General features: G+C 37.9%; 1 long non-coding RNA gene across 1 annotated transcript in view; it reads left to right on the top strand.

Annotated features, from left to right (window-relative positions):
* LOC139083004 (uncharacterized) overlaps window positions 1-21,321 on the top strand; it is a 73,846-nt gene that overhangs the window by 28,380 nt on the left and 24,145 nt on the right. The window contains exons 2-3 of the long non-coding RNA XR_011539453.1: window positions 6,665-6,798; window positions 9,507-10,620. This is a non-coding gene — a long non-coding RNA (uncharacterized lncRNA). The remainder of the gene's footprint in view (window positions 1-6,664; window positions 6,799-9,506; window positions 10,621-21,321) is intronic.

Raw genomic sequence — 21,321 nt, 5'->3', positions numbered from 1 at the left:
GGATTGTTCCCTTTATCTTTATGGAGTGTTCTTCTTTGTCTCTTGTTACAGTTTTTGTTTTAAAGTCTATTTTTTCTGATATAATTATTGCTACCCCCGCTTTCTCTTCTTTGCCATTGGCATGGAATATCTTTTTCCATCCTTTCACTTTCTGTTTGTGAGTGTCTTTAGGTCTGAAGTGTGTCTCTGGTGTGCAGCATACATATGAGTCTTGTTTTTTTATCCAATCGACCACTCTATGACTTTTGATTGGAGCATTTAGTCCATTGACATTTAAAGTAGCTATTCATAAATATGTGTTTATTACCATTTTGTTGCTTTTTTTTTCTAGGTGTTTTAGTAGTTCTTCTCTGTTCCTTTCTTCTTCTCTTGCTCTCTTCCCTTGTGCTTTGATGGCTTTCTTTAGTAATATGTTTGATTTCCTTTATCTTACTTATTTGCTTTCATATTATAGGTTTCTGATTTTTGATTACCATGAGGAACCTATATAATATTCTATGTATATAATAGTCTCTATCAAGTTGATATGCTCTTTAGCTTAACCTCATTCTAAAAGCTTTACTTTTTTCATTCCCCTCCTCTCACATTTTACGTCTTTGAAATCATACATAACCTCTTGTTTTGTGTATGTCTATCCATTACCCACTTATCATTGAAATAGCTAATTTTAGTACTTTTGTCTTTTAACCTTCCTCTTATCTTCACAGGTGGTTGATCCACTACCTTTACTATATTTTTACTTTTACCAGTGATTTTACTGCAAGGCTTTTTTGGGGAGCTTTTTTTTTTTTTTTGATAATTTTTTTATCCCTATTTGTGGTCACTGCTATCCCACTTAAATAAGTTCCTTCAGCATTTTGTAGAACTGGTTTCTTGGTGATAAGCTCCTTTAATTTTTGCTTGTCTGGGAAGCTCTTTATCCCTCCTTCCATTCTGAATGACTTCCTTGTTGGATAGAGTATTCTTGGCTGTAGATTTTTTCCTTTTAGCACTTTAACTAGGTCATACCATTCTCGTCTCGCCTGTAGAGTCTCGACTGAGAAGTCTGCTGATAGCCTGATGGGCTTTCCTTTGTCTGTCACTTGTGGCCTTTCTTTTGCTGCTTTTAGAATTCTCTCTTTATCTCTAAGTTTGGGCATTTTAATTATAATGTATCTTGGTGTGGGCCTCTTTCGGCTTATCTTATTTGGATCTCTCTGCTTCCTGTGCTTGAATGTCTGTTTCCTTCCTTAGATTAGGAAAATTTTCATCTATTATTTCTTCAAATAAATTTTCTGCCTCTTTGTCTCTCTCTTCTCCTTCTGTGCCACCGATAATGCAAATGTTAGTGCACTTGATACTGTCCCAGAGTTCCCTTACACTGTTCTCATTCTGTCTAATCTAATTCTTTTTACTTTTTTCTGTTGTGCTTGGGTGATGTCCTCTAGTCTTTCATCTAGCTCGCTGATCTGTTCTTCTGTATCCTCTACTCTGTTATCAAGCCCCTCTACTGCATTTTTCATTTCCAGTATTGTATTCTTCATTTCTGATTGGTTCTTTTTTGTGTTTTCCAGTTCTTTGTTGATGAGCTCACTGTGTTCATCCATTCTTCTCCTAATATCTGTGAACACCCTCATGAGATTTTGTTTGAACTCTTTGTTGGATAGGTCACTTATTTCTGTTTCATTTAGTCCTGTTCCCTTACTTGGAATGTATTCCTTTGTCTCCTTATTATGCCTGTCTCTCTGTGCTTATTTCTATGTATTAGGTGAGTTGGCTATGTCTCCTGATCTTGGAGAAGTGGGCTTATGTACGAAATGCCTTTTGAGGCCCAGTAGTGTCCTTCCCTCTCATCACCAGTCCAGAAGATCTAGGAGTGACCCCTGTGTGGGCTACTTGTGTCCTTCTGCTGTGGCAGGGTTGTTCTTCATGCAGGAACCCAGGGAGTCTAGTCTTTCCTTCCCTGGTCAGCTGTTTGTAAACCCAGTTTAGGGAGCCTCAGCACTGTTGGTTACAAAGTCTATCAGCACACTGTTATTGCAGTTTTCCTCTTAATTTGGTTGGTACCCAGTGTAGCTGGTTGCTAGGCTCAAGGGCTTACAGTTGCTATAGGCCTCAGGCTTACAAAGTTGTTGTTAGTTCTCTTAGGAGTGCAGCTGAGTGGGGCTGGCCCTAGGCACGGGAGCACTCAATTGTTTCAGGTTTTGGAAGGTGGGGCTGATCCTTGTTATGGCTATTTGTGAAGCACAGTTCCTCTGCTGCTGAAAAGCCTCACCCCCCCACAGGACCACACACACTGTCAACACAGTCCTGGTCCGTGCACACTTCCCAAACCCCCTGGAGCATACCCCCATGCTGCACTGCAGAGGCTGCCACCTCTTCATCAATGCCTCCCACAGTTCACCTGGTCCTCACACAGCCTCTGCCCCACTGAGGTGGACACACTCGCCTGCCTATAGAGGATCAAGGCACAGAGCCAATGCAGGCCAACAAGTAGCCTGAGGCCTTGCTGTTGTGTGGGGTGTGTCCCAAGGGCAGGCTGCCTGCCTTGGCTGAACTGGATTAAATCTGAGCTCTAGTGGGTGTGGCAGTCCCCTGGGCTAACAGGCCAGGGGAAGAACCTCGATGGCACCTGCTATAGTCTGTGTCATCACACCTGGACCAGGTCAGAGCAATGTCCCCCACCAATGTCTCAGTCTCTGGAGAGGTCCCTCCTCTCACTGAGATACCCCCAGAGCCCACCAGGTGAGTCTCTTTTCACCATAGGACTGTCAGCCTTCTCTCTTGTGATTTTAGTTTGCTGAGATGGATGAGTTTGTGCGTGGGCCCTTTAAGACCTGGGTCTTTTTGGCTTTTGGCTGATGGCTTTTCTGGGGGTATCCCTCTAACAGTTAATAGCCAGTGAAGCCATATAGTAAGACCCTCATTTCAGTTGTGCTGAGTCTGAAGGGTGCTTATAGCAGTATCAGGCCCCGCTTTTTGGACCTCACCCCTCCAGGGAGGGCTGTATACCTTAGGGTGGCCCCCGCCTGGCCAGCTGATAAACTCCACTGCTCCTGAAGTTGACTTTTTTCCTCTCCAGCAGGAATTTCTACCCCGCCCACCTTTGTCAGGACTGTCTCTCATTGTGGGGGTTCTTTTTATCCAGTTTTCAGCTTTCTATCCAGGGTAGTTTTTTCAAAAATAGTTGTAATCTGGTTGTGTTCATGGGAGGAGGTGAGTTCAGAGTCTGCTTATGCCGCCATCTTGACAAGATCCGTCTCTTTCGTAATTTAATTATGTGTTTTGGAATAAGTAGAATAGTTACAGGTTTCAAAAGTTAAAACTATATAAAATGGTACATTCAGAGATGATCCATTTCACCCTATCCCCTTCACCCTATGCCCCCACATATTGGAAGTAACTGTTTTTGTTAGTTTCTGGTTTTCACAATGAAAAAATATGTGAGAAATAAGTAAACATATACATGATCTTATTTAGCTACTTTCTTAGAACAAGCAACACATTATATGTATTGTTCTGCATCTTGCCATCCATCTTTCTAGTTTTCTGTTGCTCCTGTAACAAATAACCACAAACAGTGTTGAAAACAACATATTCATGACCCTACAGTCTATAACTTAGAAGTCTGACATAGGTCCCATTCGGCTAAATTCAAGGTGTCTGCAGAGCTGGGTTCTTTCTCGGATGCTCCAGGAGTGAATCCATCCCCCTGCCTTTTCCAATGTCTACAGTTCACCCACATTCCTCAGCTCGGGGCCTTTCCTCCATCTTCAAAGCCAACTAAGGGGGCAAAGTTCTCATGCTGCTTCTCGCTGACCCCGTTTCCATCATCACGTCTTTTCTCTGACCCTCGCCTCCTGCTTCCCTCTTCCACTTTCAAGGACTGTTGTGATTACATTAGGGCTCCCCCGGTGAATCCAAGGTCTTCTCTCCATCTCAACGTCCTTAATTCAGTCACATCTGCCAAGTCTCTTTTGCCAGGTTAGTAAATTACTCACAGACTCTGGCCTCTCCCAGTACTCTTGATCCCCCTTACCTTGGTTTATTTTTCCTTTTTTATATAGCACTGTATCACCATTTAATATACAATGACTTTTATTTGTTGATTTTATTAATTGTTTATTTTGTCTCTCCTGGCTAATGTAAGCTTCACAAGAGAAGAGGCTTTTGTTTGTTTGTTCACTGTGTATTTCAAGACTCTAGAACAATGCTTGACACATCATAAACACGAATGGATATATTCAATGAACATAATAAAGTCCAGCTAATAAGTAATAATCAGTGTTGACTCTTAATTCTAACCCCCTGAATTCTCACTCACCTCTTGAAGAGGGTCCAACTCCCTGGACAATAGAAAGAGAGCAAGGAGAAATAGCCAAACTCATGGTGCTCAGCCTCAGCTGCACATGAGAATCACCTAGGGAGCTTTTGAAAAATATAGATTTTTTTTTACAATTATTTTATTGAGATCATAATGGTTTATGACTGTGTAATTTCAGGTGTTCATTATTATTTATCACTTCCTGAATAGACTTCATCATGCTTACCACCAGTAGTCTAATTTTTATCCATCACCGTACATATGTACCCCTTTACACCTTTCACGCACCCCCAGCCCACTTCCTCTCTGGTCACTACTAATTTGTTCTCCTTATCCATGTATTTGTTTATCTTCCACGAATGAGTGAAATCATGCAGCATTTGTCTTTTTCTGTATGGTTTATTTCACTTTACATCATACCCTCAAGGACCATCCGTGTTGTTGCAAATGGGACGATTTTGTCTTTTTTGTGGCTAAGTAATATTCCACAATGCATACCACATCTTCTTTATCCATTCATCCAGAGAAGGGCACTTGGGTTGCTTCCACGTCTTGGCTATTATGAATAATACTGCAATGAACATAGGAATGCATACCTCTCTTTGGATCATTGATTTCAAGTTCTTTGGATAAATACCCAGTAGTGGGATAGCAAGATAGTATGATATTTCTATTTTTAATTTTTTGAGAAAGCTCCATACCATTTTACATAGTGGCTATACCAGTTTGCACTCCTACCAGCAGTGTATGAGGGTTCCCTTTTCTCCACATCCTCTCCAACATTTGTTGTTTTTTGTCTTGGTAATTACAGCCATTCTAACAGGTGTAAGGTGATATCTCATTGTAGTTTTGATCTGTATTTCATTAATAATGAGTGATGTGGAACATCTTTTCATGTGCCTATTGGCCATCTGTTTATCTTCTTTGGAAAAATGTCTGTTCATATCCTCTGCCTACTTTTTGATTGGTTTGTTTGTTTTTTGTTGTTGAATTGTATGAATTCTTTATATGTTTTGGAAATTAACCCGTTGTCAGATACATGATTTCCAAATATTTTCTCCCAGTTGGTGTGTTGTCTTTTCATTTTGTTCATGATTTCCTTTGCCTTGCAGAAGCTTTTTAGTCTAATGTAGTCCAGAAAAATCAGAATTGACAGGGATGGGAATCAGGCATCAGTATTTACATTTTTTCCCTATATTTCAATATGTAGACAAGCTTGAGAATCACTAGTTTAGATAGGCTGCTGCAACTGCAACAACTCCCATCTGAGTTATGCTGGTCAGTGAGACCTATTATTTCCCACGCCAGCTCTTTCTTCTTGGCAGCAAACAGTGAAAGGGCGATGGTACGATGGTGTAAGCATGAAATCTCCTGACGTTTTCATACTACTTTTAAGCAAGTTGATGGGAGAAACAATAACTATGTTCAGGACCCAGAAGCTGAGAGCCTGCTAACTCAATTTTAATCCTTTTTAATTCAAATTTTTTCCTTTCATTCTCTCATACCCTCTTAAAAGACACATTGTACTAGACTTCTCTTCAGATGTTCCCCCAAGTAAGACACTCATTTCTCTGATTCGAATGACTTTTTGCTTCCTCTGCATGTGATTTGTCTCATTTCAATGCTATTATGCTTAACGTGTGGCCTCATTGCTAGGACGACCAGGAGTGGTGCTTGTTCACCTTTACCTGAAACTCTAATTCTCCCGGGTCAGCTGTTTGTTGTTTATTCTCACTCAAGTAGTCCAAAGAATGTGAAATACTCTGTGATGTTTCTAGCTTTCTTCCTTGTTTTGCCTGTTTTGCCACAAAGAATGAGCGAATGGTACATTGGTTCATTTAACTTATTATATTTCTACCAAACACAATATAACAAATTGCATTTCTGTTAAATATTACTCACAAATGTTTTTAATATAATATTTATTCTATCACCAGTATTATTATAATTATTAATAAGGGAAATGTGATTTGGTGAACTTCATATACTCAGTGGCAGGATTAAAGCTAGAATGTAAGCATTTTGATGAAAAGTGAAAAAAATAATTCCACATCCATATGAGTACCATAAAAAATTAAATGTTGAAATTTTATCTGGTTCCCATCCCTTCATAATTATCATCGTTAATCCCCAGATTATCTAACTAGCTGCCCACAGAACCAGATTCTTCTTCTTCCTGAGCCTATGGATTATATATCCCAAATATGCTTGCAGATAAGCCCACATGACTGAGTTCTAGCCAATAGGATGTGAGGAAAAGTCACACACACTCACACACACATACACACCGTTTCCAGGTTTGGCCCATAAAACCTCCAACATAAACTTTATTCTCTTCTCCCATCTATTGGCCTAATGCAGGGGAGTCTGAAGCTCTAGAAGAGAGAGAAACCACAAGATAAACGGTTCCAGGACATGACCACTTGGAACGCTGACCACCAATCAAGGAATATCTGTTTTGGACTTCCTGAGAGCAAGAAATATGCTTCTCTTAGGTAAGGCCCATGGGATTTGGAGGTTATTTATTTATTTATTTATTTTGAGGAAGATTAGCCCTGAGCTAACTGCTGCCAATCCACCTCTTTTTGCTGAGCAAGTCTGGCCCTGAGCTAACCTCCGTGCCCATCTTCCTTTACTTTATGTGTGGGACGCCTACCACAGTATGGCCTGCCAAGCCGTGTCATGTCCGCACCTGGGATCCAAACCGGCAAACCCTGGGCTTCCGAGAAGCGGAACGTGTGAACTTAACTGCTGTGCCACCAGACCGCCCCCTGCAGGTTATTTTTTATAGCTACTCATCAAAAAATTTCTCTCTTTATAAAAATATATTTTATTCCAAAAAGGGATAGTGCATTTTATTTTATTTTTTTCTTTTCCGAGGAAGATTAGCCCTGAGCTAACTACTGCCAGTCCTCCTCTCTTTGCTGAGGAAGCCTGGCCCTGAGCTAACATCTGTGCCTATCTTGCTCTACTTTCTATGTGGGATACCTACCACAGCATAGTGTGCCAAGCAGTGCCATGTCTGCACCTGGGATCTGAACCGGTGAACCCCGGGCCGCTGGGAAGTGGAACATGCGCACTTACCCACTGTGCCATGGGGCTGCCCCAGGGATAGTGCATTTTAAAAATGTCCAATAGAGCTTAAGGCTAAAGTGGCCCCTTCTCTAGATTTCTTTTACACTACACGATTCTCTGCCTTCCACTATTCCATTCTTTCTTTCTTTTCCTACTCCTCTGTTCTCTATGGAGACAACCTCCAACGTAATCCATGGCTAGCTGTTCTTCTCTATTTTGGGCACATCTTCAACCCTCAAGAACTACAGAGTCTTTCTGTTAATGCTTCCCAAAGCTTTGGTATCTAGCAAAACCACTCATCCAAGATTTACTCACACATTTCAAACTGCCTGTAGATAACACCCACTTGGATATTTCTTAATTACATTATATGTCTCCTTTGAACTCTATAATCCACTCCCCAAATTTTTCCACATCCACTCCCCTTCTTATACCACAAATTTACTTAATTGCATTTTTTTTGTATTCTCATAGTCCTGAAAATTTGGATCATACAACTCACATCTTGATCACATATCCAGTTTATTATCAATATATGATCAGATTAAACCATCTCTTCATTTGAAATGCATTTCATATTTGCCTTTGACTCTCAAATCCTATTGCTACCACCTTAATGAAAGCTCCTATTACTGCACAGATGAACACATACTATAGTTTCTTAACTCACTAAGTCTAGTCTTTTCTCCCACCGATTTATTACTAGATTGGTATGCCGTTGAGTTTTTCACCTACTCTACTCAAGAACTGTCTCACTTACTAGCTTTATATTAATTTTAGAATTTATCTGCTTGAAATAATTCTTACTTAGCTTTACAATAAAGCTAAGTTCTAGGTGTCCTGGCCACTGCATTTTCATGTTTCTCCTTTGTCTCTCCTTTTCTGCATCTGTACAAAATTTATTTTATTAATAGAGATACAAATTTTACACATTCTTCTACATTTTAAGTCATGTTCAAATTTCTCTCAGTACTTTTCTTCAGTGTATTCAGTATTTACTGTGAATAAGTCTTGGAATTTGCTCCGTCTAGACAGCTCTCTGAGGTCAGGAGCTCAGTATTACATTTCTTTCATCATAAGAAGTATATATGCACACATAATAGAAGCAAGAATACCAAAAGTCACCAACTCCAGTTTATGTATTAAAACACTTTAATTAATAAGGAGACACTTACTGAGGTTGGAAAAATATTTATCACATTCAAATTCATCACAAAATCTAGAAAAACAAATGAAGTATCCTCAGTGTCCAGCACAGTACCTGTCATTTTAGAAGCCCTCAATATGCTCTATTGAATGAGAATTCATTATAGAATGTTAGCAGCTTAATCACTTCAAATAAAAAATAGCTTAAGGTAGGAAACATTATCTGAATAAAATCTCTCTTTATTAGTGGATTAAAACAAGTTGTTTTAGCAAATTTGGAAACTAGATGCAGAGACTCACATTAAGTAAATGGGTATGCATAAGGATCTTTTTAAAATTGAGCTTCCTCTTACACTATTATACTATTTATTTGCTTACATATTCTTTCACCAAGAATGGATGCTGAAATAATGCTGTGTCAGACTGAGTGCTAGACAAATAATTGGGTGAGCCTCATGATTGGAACACCACCTTGTAATGACATCGAAGCCTCAGACTGAGGTCACTGCACAGCTATTTGATAGGAATTACATGCCAGTGACTCGGGAGGGCTTTGCTGGGTCGCTTATTACTGGAGCAGTGGGGAGAAATAATGAGAAGATAAAGGGAAGTAAACTAAGAGAAAGACAGTCATATTGAGAAAAAAATAATTTATGGAAGGGTGAAATTGATGTGCAGTTTTAGAGACACTGCCAATTTGGCATTTTTTTTAATTGGTGTGAAACATCTACGCAATATATACCAGAGAGTTTGTCACATCGTTGCCTAGGCTGACTCTCTCATTCAAGTTTAACTCCAGAGCATATTTCAATTGTATCTGAACAACATCATCATTTTCTATTCTAACAAAAAATATCCAAAGGAAACACATCTAAAACATAAAAACACTAGCTTAAAAATACTTGTATATTTTGCTCCTCAGTGTGTTTAAAATTGTTGATTTATGAGTAATTAGAACTGACCTCCACTTTCTCTTTTACAGGACATTGACCCTTGCATATTGAAGACAGAATTCTTCATTTTTCCTCAACAAATGTTGAGCAAAGCACTTATCAGAATCTGTGGGAACTGAAAAGATAAGTGAGACACACGTTGTATCCTCTAAGTGCTCACAGTTTAGTGGGGGCTAAAAATCACTCCTCAAATTAATATACACTGTAAGTGTCAAAACGGAGATAGTACAAGGTTTTATGGATGAGAGAGATTGTATTTAGCTGATCCCGGAACAGGCCATGCTTGAACGGAGCAGCAGCATTTAATGTACATCCTGAAAGAGTAAGTGTTGGGCAAATCAAAACAAAGCAGGGGGCATTGAAAGGTGAAGGCAAACGTGTCTTAGTAAACACAAAGCATATCTAAGAAATTGTAAGTGGTTCTGTTTTGGAGGGTATGCTGAACTAGAATACAGAGTTTCATGTGTATTTTGAAAATGTGAGGGAATCCACTTACAGATTTTACTTTCTTTTTTAAAATTTTAGATGTTGAAGTAATTATGGACTCTTAGGAAACACATAGTTTAAAGAGTCTCATGTAGCCATCACTCAGCTTCCCACAATGGCGGCATCGTACACAGCTATAGTATAGCACCAAAACCAGGAAATTGACATTGATACGTCACTGTTAGCTACAATGCATTCAGTTTTCACTATTTTTTTAACCTGTATTAATCTGTATGTTTGTGTATGTGTGGAATTTTTAATTTTTAATCAGGGGAATAATATAATTGGCATTGGGCCTTCAGAAGATTATCTGGCAACAGTATACAGGCAAGACTGGAAGCAGGAAAACCAAATCAAAAATTACTGCAACAGTACAGGAGAGGGAAAATGAGAGCCTGTAATAGATAATGCCCAGTGCAGGGCTGTATATAGGTAAACAGTGTGGTGAGTGAATTGGGGTTTATATTTTCACACTACGTTTTTTTGAATGTAAAAATAATATGATCCTTTTTCAGTTTGGCAATGTGTGTACACTGGCAGGAGTCAGAAGGATAACATAGAACCCAGCGAGTTTCTGTATGGCACATTCAACAGTGTACTGGAAGATGTCCAATATAAGGAGACTGGAGAAACAAGACAATTCTCATTTGGAGTGAGGTAAATAGCTCAGGTCAGAGAAGATTAGATCAAGAATCCCAGGCCATAAATCAGCAATCAGAGTGATACTGTGAGAAAAGTGAAGAGGCAGGTGCTTCTTGCCCTAACTGCTGGTAGACAGCTTATTGTTCTTTCTACATTAGCTTGCTAATAGCTAATTGTAATTTCAAAATAAAAAATCTTCTTTTTAAATTCAAGACCTTTTAAAATCTGATATCCCATGAGAGTTCAGAAATGGGTTCCTTACTATTTTTTAATTGAAATAAATGCTAAGAAAATTCTCCGATACTACATTTCTCCTTCTTTACTCACATAAGATTGAGATGACCTTGCTTCCCTTGTGTCTCAACATGTCCTGTGAAGGTCAATATTTGATGGGTAGGTAAACTGGGAGTTGTAGAACTTAAATATGTCATTTCCTGGCTGAGGAATTATGAGCAAGTTATTTAAATATTTTCTAAAACTTGATGACCTTGTCAGTAATATAAAAACGTTGGAGTTAAAGGACCCTTTCCATTCTAACACTCAAAAAAATCTCGATTTATTAATTCCCATATACCTTTTTATCACTGTTCAATTTTGTTCATCATTTAGTACGGTGACTAATGATGCACACAGCAAATATTCAGTGCATGTTTTCTGAATATATTATTTAGAGAATCTTAAGTAAAAAAGCCTCTTTCAAGAATTTTAAGTAGCTTTTAGATCTTAGAGTAAAATTGCTTAAGTGTGAAATCTTTGCAACTGTGCCTTTTTGTCCTTTATTTTTTATGTGTTTAAAAAATATGAAAGTCACTTAACCTCTTTTGGACTCAATGTTTTGATCTGTGAATATGGAAACTGAGCTTTTAAAATTGCTTCTAAAAATCAATGGCAATAATTAATAGAAAAATTATGCATATCTCATGTAGCAGTATTTCAGATTAAATTCCACTCAGTTCCTTAACTTCTTATATAAGTTGCAAACATACTTTTAATAAAATTTGCAAAACCACATTTAAATTCAATTTGTCTAAGCATTTAATCATCTTACTTTTATGGTAAGTGTAAATACAATGAACTAAAAATAAGAGCTAACATTTAGTGAGTCTTCTATTAAGTTACGTGCACGGAGGTATCACTATTTTACACAGGAAATCCAAGTCCATAGAGGTTAGATAACCTACCCAAGGTCACACATCCAGTAAGAGGTATGGTCAGGGTTTTAACATGAGTATCTGGGCTCCAGAGCTGTGTACTTAACCACCTCTGTACATTGTATGTCACTGTGTGCCACTTCCAAGAGAGGAAATAAGCCCTGGACAGTGTTTTTTGAGTTAGGCAGCAGCGCAGTGGTTGAACATTTTCTTGGTAACCTTGAACAATAGCTTGAACTCTGAACTTTCGCAGACAGTCTCTATTACTACCCATAGAACCTCTGCTGAACTGTAAATCCAGTTTGCATCTGAGGACAGTGCAACCCTGGGATGTAGATAATTCAGTAACCAGAAATAATCATTTGCCTTAGTTTATTCAAAGGGAGAATCTTTCATGAGTAGCCTGCTTGCTCTTTTACCACCCAAACTGCTTATTCAGTCTCTCTGATCATTTGTTCTGAATTATCCCTCTTCTGAAAGATGAGACTACCACTGGAACATTACTTCAGTTATTAATCATGAGTCTCTTTTCAAGGGATACAAAATTTTCCAAACACTATCTCCTCCACGTTTACTGCTACTCAAAGAGGTAGATTTCTGCTGAGAAGTTCAAAGAAAATAGATAATACCTTATATACTTGTGAGTCTTCTGGAAAATATGGACCTAATTTTCACAGTTTTTTAGGTATGGCTTAACTGTCTTCACAGTATATACATAGAAAATAGAGTGACTCACTTTTCTTTATGGAGTTGTCATTATATGATTTTGTGTAAACAAATCAGTCCTCAGATGTTAGACGGGGAAAGCAATTTTTTATTTAATAAAACAGCTCTATTTTGGGGTCTGTCTAACTCTCTCTTTCTCTCCCTCCTCAAAGGATAATTAAATTATACCATATTGACCGTTTGCTTCTTATTAACGTGTGCGGTAATACAATACTGAATAGATAGTCTTGAATTTGAATTTTAAGCTCTTGACATGTCCTGAATTCAACAGATAGTTTAATAGTAAAACGAAAAAATTTTTAAAAAGCATCTGAGTAAAGAAAACAAAATAAAATAAGTGCTATTAACACTAATTTTTCTCCCTAGAACATTAGATCTCAAAAGACATAGTAAAATAATTCCTCTTAATAGGAGTTACTCCAAAAAGTTTGAGATACTGGTTAAATAGGGGCAGGCAAATTTCTCTCTTATAGAAATTCTTACTGTTTTTAACATTTAATTTATTTAATTAAATACTTTCCAAATCTAATTTGAGCATTATTGAACATTTCATGGACATAATGTTTCATGGATCCCTGATAATATTTAGATCAGCAGTTCTCAAGCGAAGCTGGACATTAAAATCACTTAGTGAGTTTGTGAAGCTTATCTGTGCCGAGAGCAATGAAATTTGAGTCTTTGGAGGATGGGAGCCTGCAGTAAGCAGAATAACAGCCTCCCAAAGATGTTTATGTCCTAGTTCCTGGAATCTGTGAATTCATTACAGGGCAAAGGAGAATTAAGGTAACAGATGGGTTAAGGTTGTTAATCAGCTGACCTTAAATTACATTATTCTGGAAATCCAGGTGCACTTAATGTAATCACAGGGGTCTTTAAATGTGGTAGAGAGAAGGAAGCAGATGAGTCAGAGTCAGAGGGATGAAGTGTGAGAAAGATTTAACCAGACATTGCAGGCTTGGAAGATGGAAGAAGGGGGCCACTGGCCAAAGAATGCAGGCAGCCGGAAAAAGTAAGAGAGTGGATTCTCCCCTCTAGAACCTCTAGAAAGGAACTCAGCCCTGCTGACATCTTGAGGTTCATCCAGTGAGACTCATTTTGAACTTCTGACCTCCAAAACTGTAAGTTAATAAATTTGTGTTGTTTTGACTACTGTTTGTGGTAATTTACTACAGAAGCAATGGTAAATAATCCAGGGCCTAACTGTTGGTCATTTTTAAGAGATACCAGGTGATCCTAATGTGTACCCAGGCTGAGAACCACTGATTTAGACTAATCGCTGCTCATTGGAATCACCTACGAAATTTTTTATTGAACGCTAATATCTGGCACCCACCACTGGGGATTCAAATTCACAATCAAAATATTGACTTATTTAACCCTCATAACAACTTCATAAAATGAGGATTGCTATTATCAGAAGCACAAATTCTTTTTTAAGTAAGTTGTCCAATGTTCCCCAGCTACTAAGTGGTAAGCTTCAAAGCCACGCCGGCTGGCTCCCGTAACCTCCATCACGTTAACTTGACTCTTGTGTAGAGCCTGGTTAGTCCTATTTTAAACATCATACTTAGAACTATTGGCTATTTTCTGAGTCCCCTCTTCACAGAAAAGCATGAAGTTAGAAATGAAAGGTTCTGGTAAGAATTAAAATATTGATGGCAGTAAACTTATGATTGGCAAACTGATGGTGAGACCTAAGAATAAAGAATATAAAATCCTTCAATGTTTAAAAACTGGAAATTTGAGCGTTTTCTTGGGTGTAAATGTTATTAAATATAGTAATATTTAGTCTCATTGAGAGTATTACTGTATATCGTCTTAATTCCAATCAAGAAAGATTCATTTTTGTTCTGTATACCTCATTCAAAAGAGGAGGTATATTTTTCTAATTTCCTAGTAGTAACAAAATAAATGTTAATACTGTAAGAGATAAGCATCAATTGTCTGAGTATTTAATAGGCGGGCCAGGACTTTTCAGAAAATTCAATAAATGTAGTATATACATATGTTATGTACCATATAAAAAACCTGTCTGTTTGCATATTGAACCTATTCAATTTTTAAAACCTCAATGATCACTCAAAACCAACTGAAATGTCAACATACTTTGACATTTTGGTGACATACTTGGAAGCACAAAGATACCAAAACAAAGCTATAAAATCCAGCAGATTTATATATGAAGCATTCAGATTTTAAGAGCTAGGAAGGCAAAGATAAATAGCAAAACCAATTCCCTTGTGTTCAGGTACTTGCCGCTTCTATTCATCCACATTAAAGACTAATCCTAGTATATGTTAAAACTTTCAAATTTGCAGGCTTCTATTCCTCGGAGTGTCATAATGAAAGGAGCACTGAACTCAACACAAAATGCTAGCTGGTTGTGTGACACTGAGTATAAACCATAAAACCACAGCAATTTCTCCTGCTTTATAAAATGAGTATTTCACTTGCCTTTTCTGCCTCAAAGGATTGTTAACAATCAAATGATAATGCATGGGAAAGTGCTTCTGAAAATGGTAAAGCACCATGTAAATAATTATTCCATGCAATAATCTATAGTCAATCTGGACTGCAAAAGTTGTCTATGCCTGCATAAAATATTACCTCAAAACTTAGAGGCTTAAAACAACAGTTATCTCATGGTATCTTAGAATAGAAATCTGCAAGTAGCTAAATTGAATCCTCTGCTACAGGGTCTCTCAAAGGTTGCAATCAAGGTGTCTGCTGTGGCTATCACTCTCAAGGTTCAACCGGAGAAGGATCTGCTTCCAAACTCACTCACATTGTTGTTGACAGGATTCCATTCCTCGCAGGTTATTGGACTGAGGACCTAGTCTCTAACTCACTGTTGGCTGGAGACTGCCTTCAGTTCCTTGACACATGGGCCTCTCCATTATAGCATCTTGCTTCCTCACGTTTGCAAGCCAAGAAGGCAAAAGAAGGAATACAGCAAGATGGAAGTTAAAGTCACTTGTAACCTAACCGAGGAAATGACCTCCCATCACTTTTGCCTTATTCTATTCAGTAAAAACAAGTTACTGGGTCCATCTCACACTCAAAGGGCGGGGGTGAGAATATGATGATGTGAATATTAGGAGGTGGAGATCACTGAGGGTCATCTTGAAAGCTGCCTTTCACATGAACCATCCCTTATCTCCTAGACTTATCCTGGACTTGGCTCTCTCTGTGTTATTGTTTGAGGATTTCTTTCTTTAAACGTTCCCGCAAACAGCTCATGCTTCAAGGTCCAACTCAATTATGATCTCTTTTTTTTGGGGTGAATTACCTTGAAATCTTCAGTTGGATGGGATCCTCCCAACATCTAAATTCCCAAAGTATTTGGCACACATTTCTGCTTACGTCACATACAGTCTCCTGATTTTTATAATAGTAGTCATAGTTTCAGACCTATCCATTTATAAGAGCCCTAAAGGCAGGAATTGGATCTTATACCTCTTCATATTCTCCCATGGGGCAAAGGACAATAAAGACTACAAAATGAGCTATCTATACATATTTATTGAATTGAGCGAGTTTTTTTAATGCAAATGGTAAAATCTTTTGATCTTCTTTCTGCTAAAAGGCTTATTACTTGAAGCCACCAAGAATCAATCAATAATGTCAGTTCTAAAATAGTCTCATTTCAGGGATTCCTGCCAGTTTCTTGTTTTTCAAAGGGCATCTGTGGTCTGCTCTTCTAGTGGCTTGATTCACTGATAGCATGAACCTGCAGAAAATAATGGAACCATTTGACCTAACAGTAAGGTCCTAGATTTTCTGGTGCCTATGCATGATAAGTGCACACGTTTGTTCCAAGAATTTTTCTAGAGCTATACATTTCCATTTTTCAAAATATTCTAGAGCAAGCTCAATTTTAAGGCAATGTTTCCCTTGAGTATGAAGGTTTAATAAGAAATCTTTCATTTACATTAACTTATTAAAAAAACATTATATGGCCGATTATGTTTTAGCCATACCCTGTTTGTGTGTAAATAGACCTATACGCCAAAGAAATCACTTAGATAATAGCCTGTATGAAAGAGTATCTGGGGATCTATAAAATTATATCGGCATAAGAGAGCCTGAGGCAAGATTTCTACTTCTTTGGGGTATTTATTTTTATGAAGGTTGGCCTGACATTCTTAATATTACTATCTTAGAAGCTAATGAAAGATTAATTTATTTCAGTTCAAAGGATTTCAAAGGTTTCACTGGCCTTTACTCAAGAACACTTGTATGGCTTGCTAATCTGTTGAAACTGGCCCCCAGGGGTTTTGGTTTAGACTCAATCTACTTTTAGTTCTCTTTACTAAACTTAATCCAAAGAAAACTTGGGGAGAGTTTATTTCAGGGAAGCTCACTATTAAGTTCTTTACAAATCTTTTCTCCAACCTCTTCCACTCCCCACTTTCTACTTGTTATTCCTATTTATTCTGGGGAGAATTTCAGGTGGACTGGGCTGAGTTTGGCTTCTCCTCGAGGCTCTCCTCCATGGTCAATGTTCAAAGTTAAACTTTTGGCTAGGCAAATGGAGCTTAATCCATTTGTTCAGTGGTCCATGTACTCCAAAGCATCATGGGGTTTGATTCAGTGTGCTGAGTGCCAAGTCACAGGAAATAGTTCTCTCTCTTGTGATAGTTCATTGCGTTTTATGCTTCAGTGTGTGAGAGAGAAGAATTGTGAACTGACGGAAAAATAAAATTGGGCAAAAAATTGGGAGATACGATTTTAGTCCAGGCTGCCTTGATAGCTTTCATTATATTGTTGGTTATTATGCTTTCATTTATTTGATGAAAAATATTTGAGCATTACTGAGTTTACTACTGTTGCACGAAGTGGGCTCAAGCAGTGAACCAAAAAAGTTCCAGCTCTCATGAATCTTACATTCAGTCAAGAAATAGATAATGACAAATAATCAAGTAGACCTATGCTATGCCAGATGGTGATAAGTGCCATGGGAAAAAAAAATTACATCTTGTAAAGCAACAGAGAGTAACAGTTGGAGGTGAGGGTATGTGCTATTATAGAGAGGACAGTATTTGAGCAATGACCTGAAGAAAGTGAGAGAGTGATTTTATATGACTATTTGGGAAGGGAAAAGTTCTGAAAGGAGCAGAAAGTATGTAGACACTAAAGTGGGGAAATTTTTCTTTTTAAAGTTTGGCACCTGAGCTAACATCTGTTGCCAATCTCTTTTTTTCTTCTTTTTCTTCCCAAAGCCCCCAAGTACGTAGTTATATACTCTAGTTGTGAGTGCCTCTGATTGTGCCATGTGGGATGCCGCCTCAGCATGGCCTGTCACGCGTCGCCATGCCCATGCCCAGGATCCGAACTGTCGACACCCTGGGCCGCTGATGTGGAGCGCGCGAACTTAACCACTTGGCCATGGGGCTGGCCTCTAAAGTGGGGAAATTTTGAATGTTTAAAGAATATCAAAGAAGCTGTATTGGAGAGAAGGAGTGAAGGATAAGAAATGAAATCAGAATAGTGGAGGTTGGGTGTGGATCATATTGGGACAGGTAGGTCATTGTAAGGACTTCAAATTTGACTCTGAATGAGATACTAAGCCATTAGAAGGTTTTAAGTAAAGAAGTGATTTGTCTTATATTTCAAAAGGATCAATTTGCCTGTCTATGGAGAATAGACTTCAGGAGAATAGAGATGGAAGAAAACAGGAAGCTATAGTAATAATGTAGGTGCAATAATAATGACTATTGGAGCAGGGTAGTAGCAATTGGGATGGGAGAGTCAGATTATTGATCTGGTTCATGTTTCCTGATGGATTGGTCTTTGGGTGTTAGAGAAAATGAAGTGTCAAGGATGACCCCAGTGAAGTTGCCATTAGTGTAGATGTATGACTGTGGGAGGAACATATTGTAGGGGCTCAGTTTTATACATTTTAATTGTGAGATATATTATTAAATAAAGTGATGTTAAATTCAAAGTTGAATATATGAGTCTGAGTATATGAATCTCAGACTGAAGAAATAAATATAACTGTCCTCAGCATTTAGATAGTATTTAGAGTCAAGGGACTGGTTGAAATCATCTAAGAAGCAAGTATATAAATCAAAAAATAAAAGAATACAAATAAAGAAATTCAAGGACTGAGCTCTGGGGCATGCTAACATTTAGAGATAAGGTAGTTATGGAGGGCACCATGAAATAGGGGAAATGAAATAATGATTAAAAGATTTTGAAAGATTTATTGAAACCCTTATATATAGTGGGCATAACGATTCAGTGATGAATAAAATAGTGTCTGCCCTTGAGGATTTCACAATTTACTGGTGCTTTAATACTTACTTATATAAAGAGTTATACAGAATATGTCTGGGCTCAGGGAAGACAAAGCTGCTATCTCTGCGTTTGGACATCAAAAATCCTTCAGAAAAGAGGTGACATTTGAGCTGGCAGAGAGTGAGTTTTCCATGTAGGTCAGGGAGTGAAGGGTATTCCAGGTGTGAGGAATGTCGTGTACAGAACAGGAACACTTATGTGTTGTCGAGAGTGCGAGAAGGCAGCATAGTCAAAGGAATAAACACAGACTTTGGAGTCACAGTGAACTGGCGTCTGCCACTTAGTGGCTGTCATTTGGGGCAACCTGGTAACCTGCATTGACCCTTTGGTTCCTTATTTATAGATCATGGTAATAATATCTTCCTTTCACGATTGCTATGAGGATTAAGAGCAACTATCTCTAGTACTGGTCTCCATGATTACAGTACAGTAGCTGCACAGTACAGGGTAGTTTTGCTGATACTGTTATTACTGCATCTAGCATGCTCCAGAAGAGTTACATTGAGAGCCAGGAGTGAAGGAGTTGGATATTTATCTTTACTTCACTGGGGAGAATTTGAAAAATTTAAACCAGGAGTATTATGATCAGACCTTCATTATATTAGAGTACTTATCACAATTGCAAAGGAGGAATTAGAAGGGGAAGGAATGAGGAATGAGGAGAGGAATGGAGGAAGGGAGAGAGGGCATATATGCATAGTCAAGGAAAGGAGGGAATACAGTCACATGTCATTAAACCACGGGGATGTGTTCTGAGAAATATGTCATTATGTGATCATCACAGAGTGTACTTAAAGAAACCTAGATCGTATAGCCTACTACACACCTAAGCTATATGGTATAGCCTATTGCTCTTGGGCTACAAACCTGTACAGCATGTTATTGTGCTGAATACCATAGGCAATTGTAACACAATGATAAGTATTTGTGTATCTAAACATATCTAAACATAAAAAAGGTACAGTAAAACTACGGTACAAAAGATAAAAAATGGTAGACCTGCATAGGTTGCTTACCATGAATGGAGCTTGCAGGACTGGCAGATGCTCTGGGTGAGTCAGTGAGCGGGTGGTGAGTGGATGAGAAGGCCAGGACTTCACTGTACACCACCGCAGCCTTTGTAAACGCTGTACACTCAGGCTACACTCGATTTATAAAAAGTATTTTTCTTGATATAAATTAAATTTGACTTACTTTAACTTTTTTACTTTATGTACTTTTTCTTGGCTTTTTGACACTTTCAATAATGCTAAGCTTAAAACACAAAAATATTGTAGAGCTATAAAATACAGAATGTTTTTCTTTTCAATTTACTTATAACCAAAAGATTCCAAGCCCTGGGAGTGTATTTAAAACTTTGAAATCTCTCAGCATTAGTTTTTAAAAGCAAGTAGTCACCCCTCCCGCCACATGCACAAAGATGAAAGCTGTACCCGGAGGTAGTTCTCTCCTGGAAAAGAGGGCACAGGAATTTAAATTCTGGGGATTAGTAGGATGCAAGGAAAGACAAGGCTTTAGCAATAAAAGAGATTAAAATAATTACAATAAAAACGCAATTTAAAGTTTCTGATGCTTGAAGCTGGAAATTTTGATACAAAGCTGAAGTTTTAATGCTCAGACTTCTCTCCTGAGTTCCAGACTTAAATATCTTCCCTCTGGGAACCTATCTGTGAATGGTCCCCAGAAAGCTTGAATGTCTCTGAGGTATTGGACTCAACATGTCCAAAACTGAATTCGCTATAGTTTTTGTAAGATTTCTTTCTCTTTTTTATCTAAAAGGTCAAGTCTTAGGGAAGGTGGAAACGTCGAAGCAGTCAAAACACTTCAATTGTTCCTTGACTCCTTCATTCTCTTTAACTTCTTTGTTCTCCAGATTCACTTAGCTATCCAGTGCAGGAGCCAGTTTTCCTAGTGCATGCTCAACTTTCTTAGTTTACCCAGACCAGGGTGAACCCCTGTGCTCAACCCTTACCTTCAGAGTGCTTGTCATATGAAGTGTCCAGGATTGAGGTGTGGCGTCTATATGATGTGTGTGGGTGGTGGACTCATACATATATTTTTTGTACCTTACTCATGAGAAGAGACATCTCTGAAGATAAATAGGTCTCCTGTAAATCCACTTTGGTTTTTCCATGAGCTTCTCTATGGGAAAAAGTTGAGGTGATCTTTAAGGTTAATTAGGAAAAAAAATGATAGAAGTCTCTTAGATGCTTTTGTAATTCTTCTAGGGTACAAAGAGTTTATGAGAGATTAAATGACTTATATGCACAGTGATATATTAAAATATTGTATTTGGCATTTCATGTTTAACTGATTATTATTAGTAGTAGTAATATTTGCTATAGACTCACCAGAGTGGCCAGAATTATATATATATATATATATATATTTTGGGGGGAGATTTTAAAGGAAAATTTTAATTCTTTGCTCTATATCCATCTATACTAATTTTTTTAAAATGATACATATGTATTCATACATTACTAATAAGACTTTTTAGTTATGCTGTTAAACTTTAGTATGTAAATGGACATCA

This window comes from Equus przewalskii, chromosome 4 (assembly GCF_037783145.1).
Source record: "Equus przewalskii isolate Varuska chromosome 4, EquPr2, whole genome shotgun sequence".
In the NCBI taxonomy this organism is placed as follows: Eukaryota; Metazoa; Chordata; class Mammalia; order Perissodactyla; family Equidae; genus Equus; species Equus przewalskii.
The sequence above is the reverse complement of the archived record's forward strand: the minus strand, read 5'-3'. Positions and strand labels throughout refer to the sequence as shown.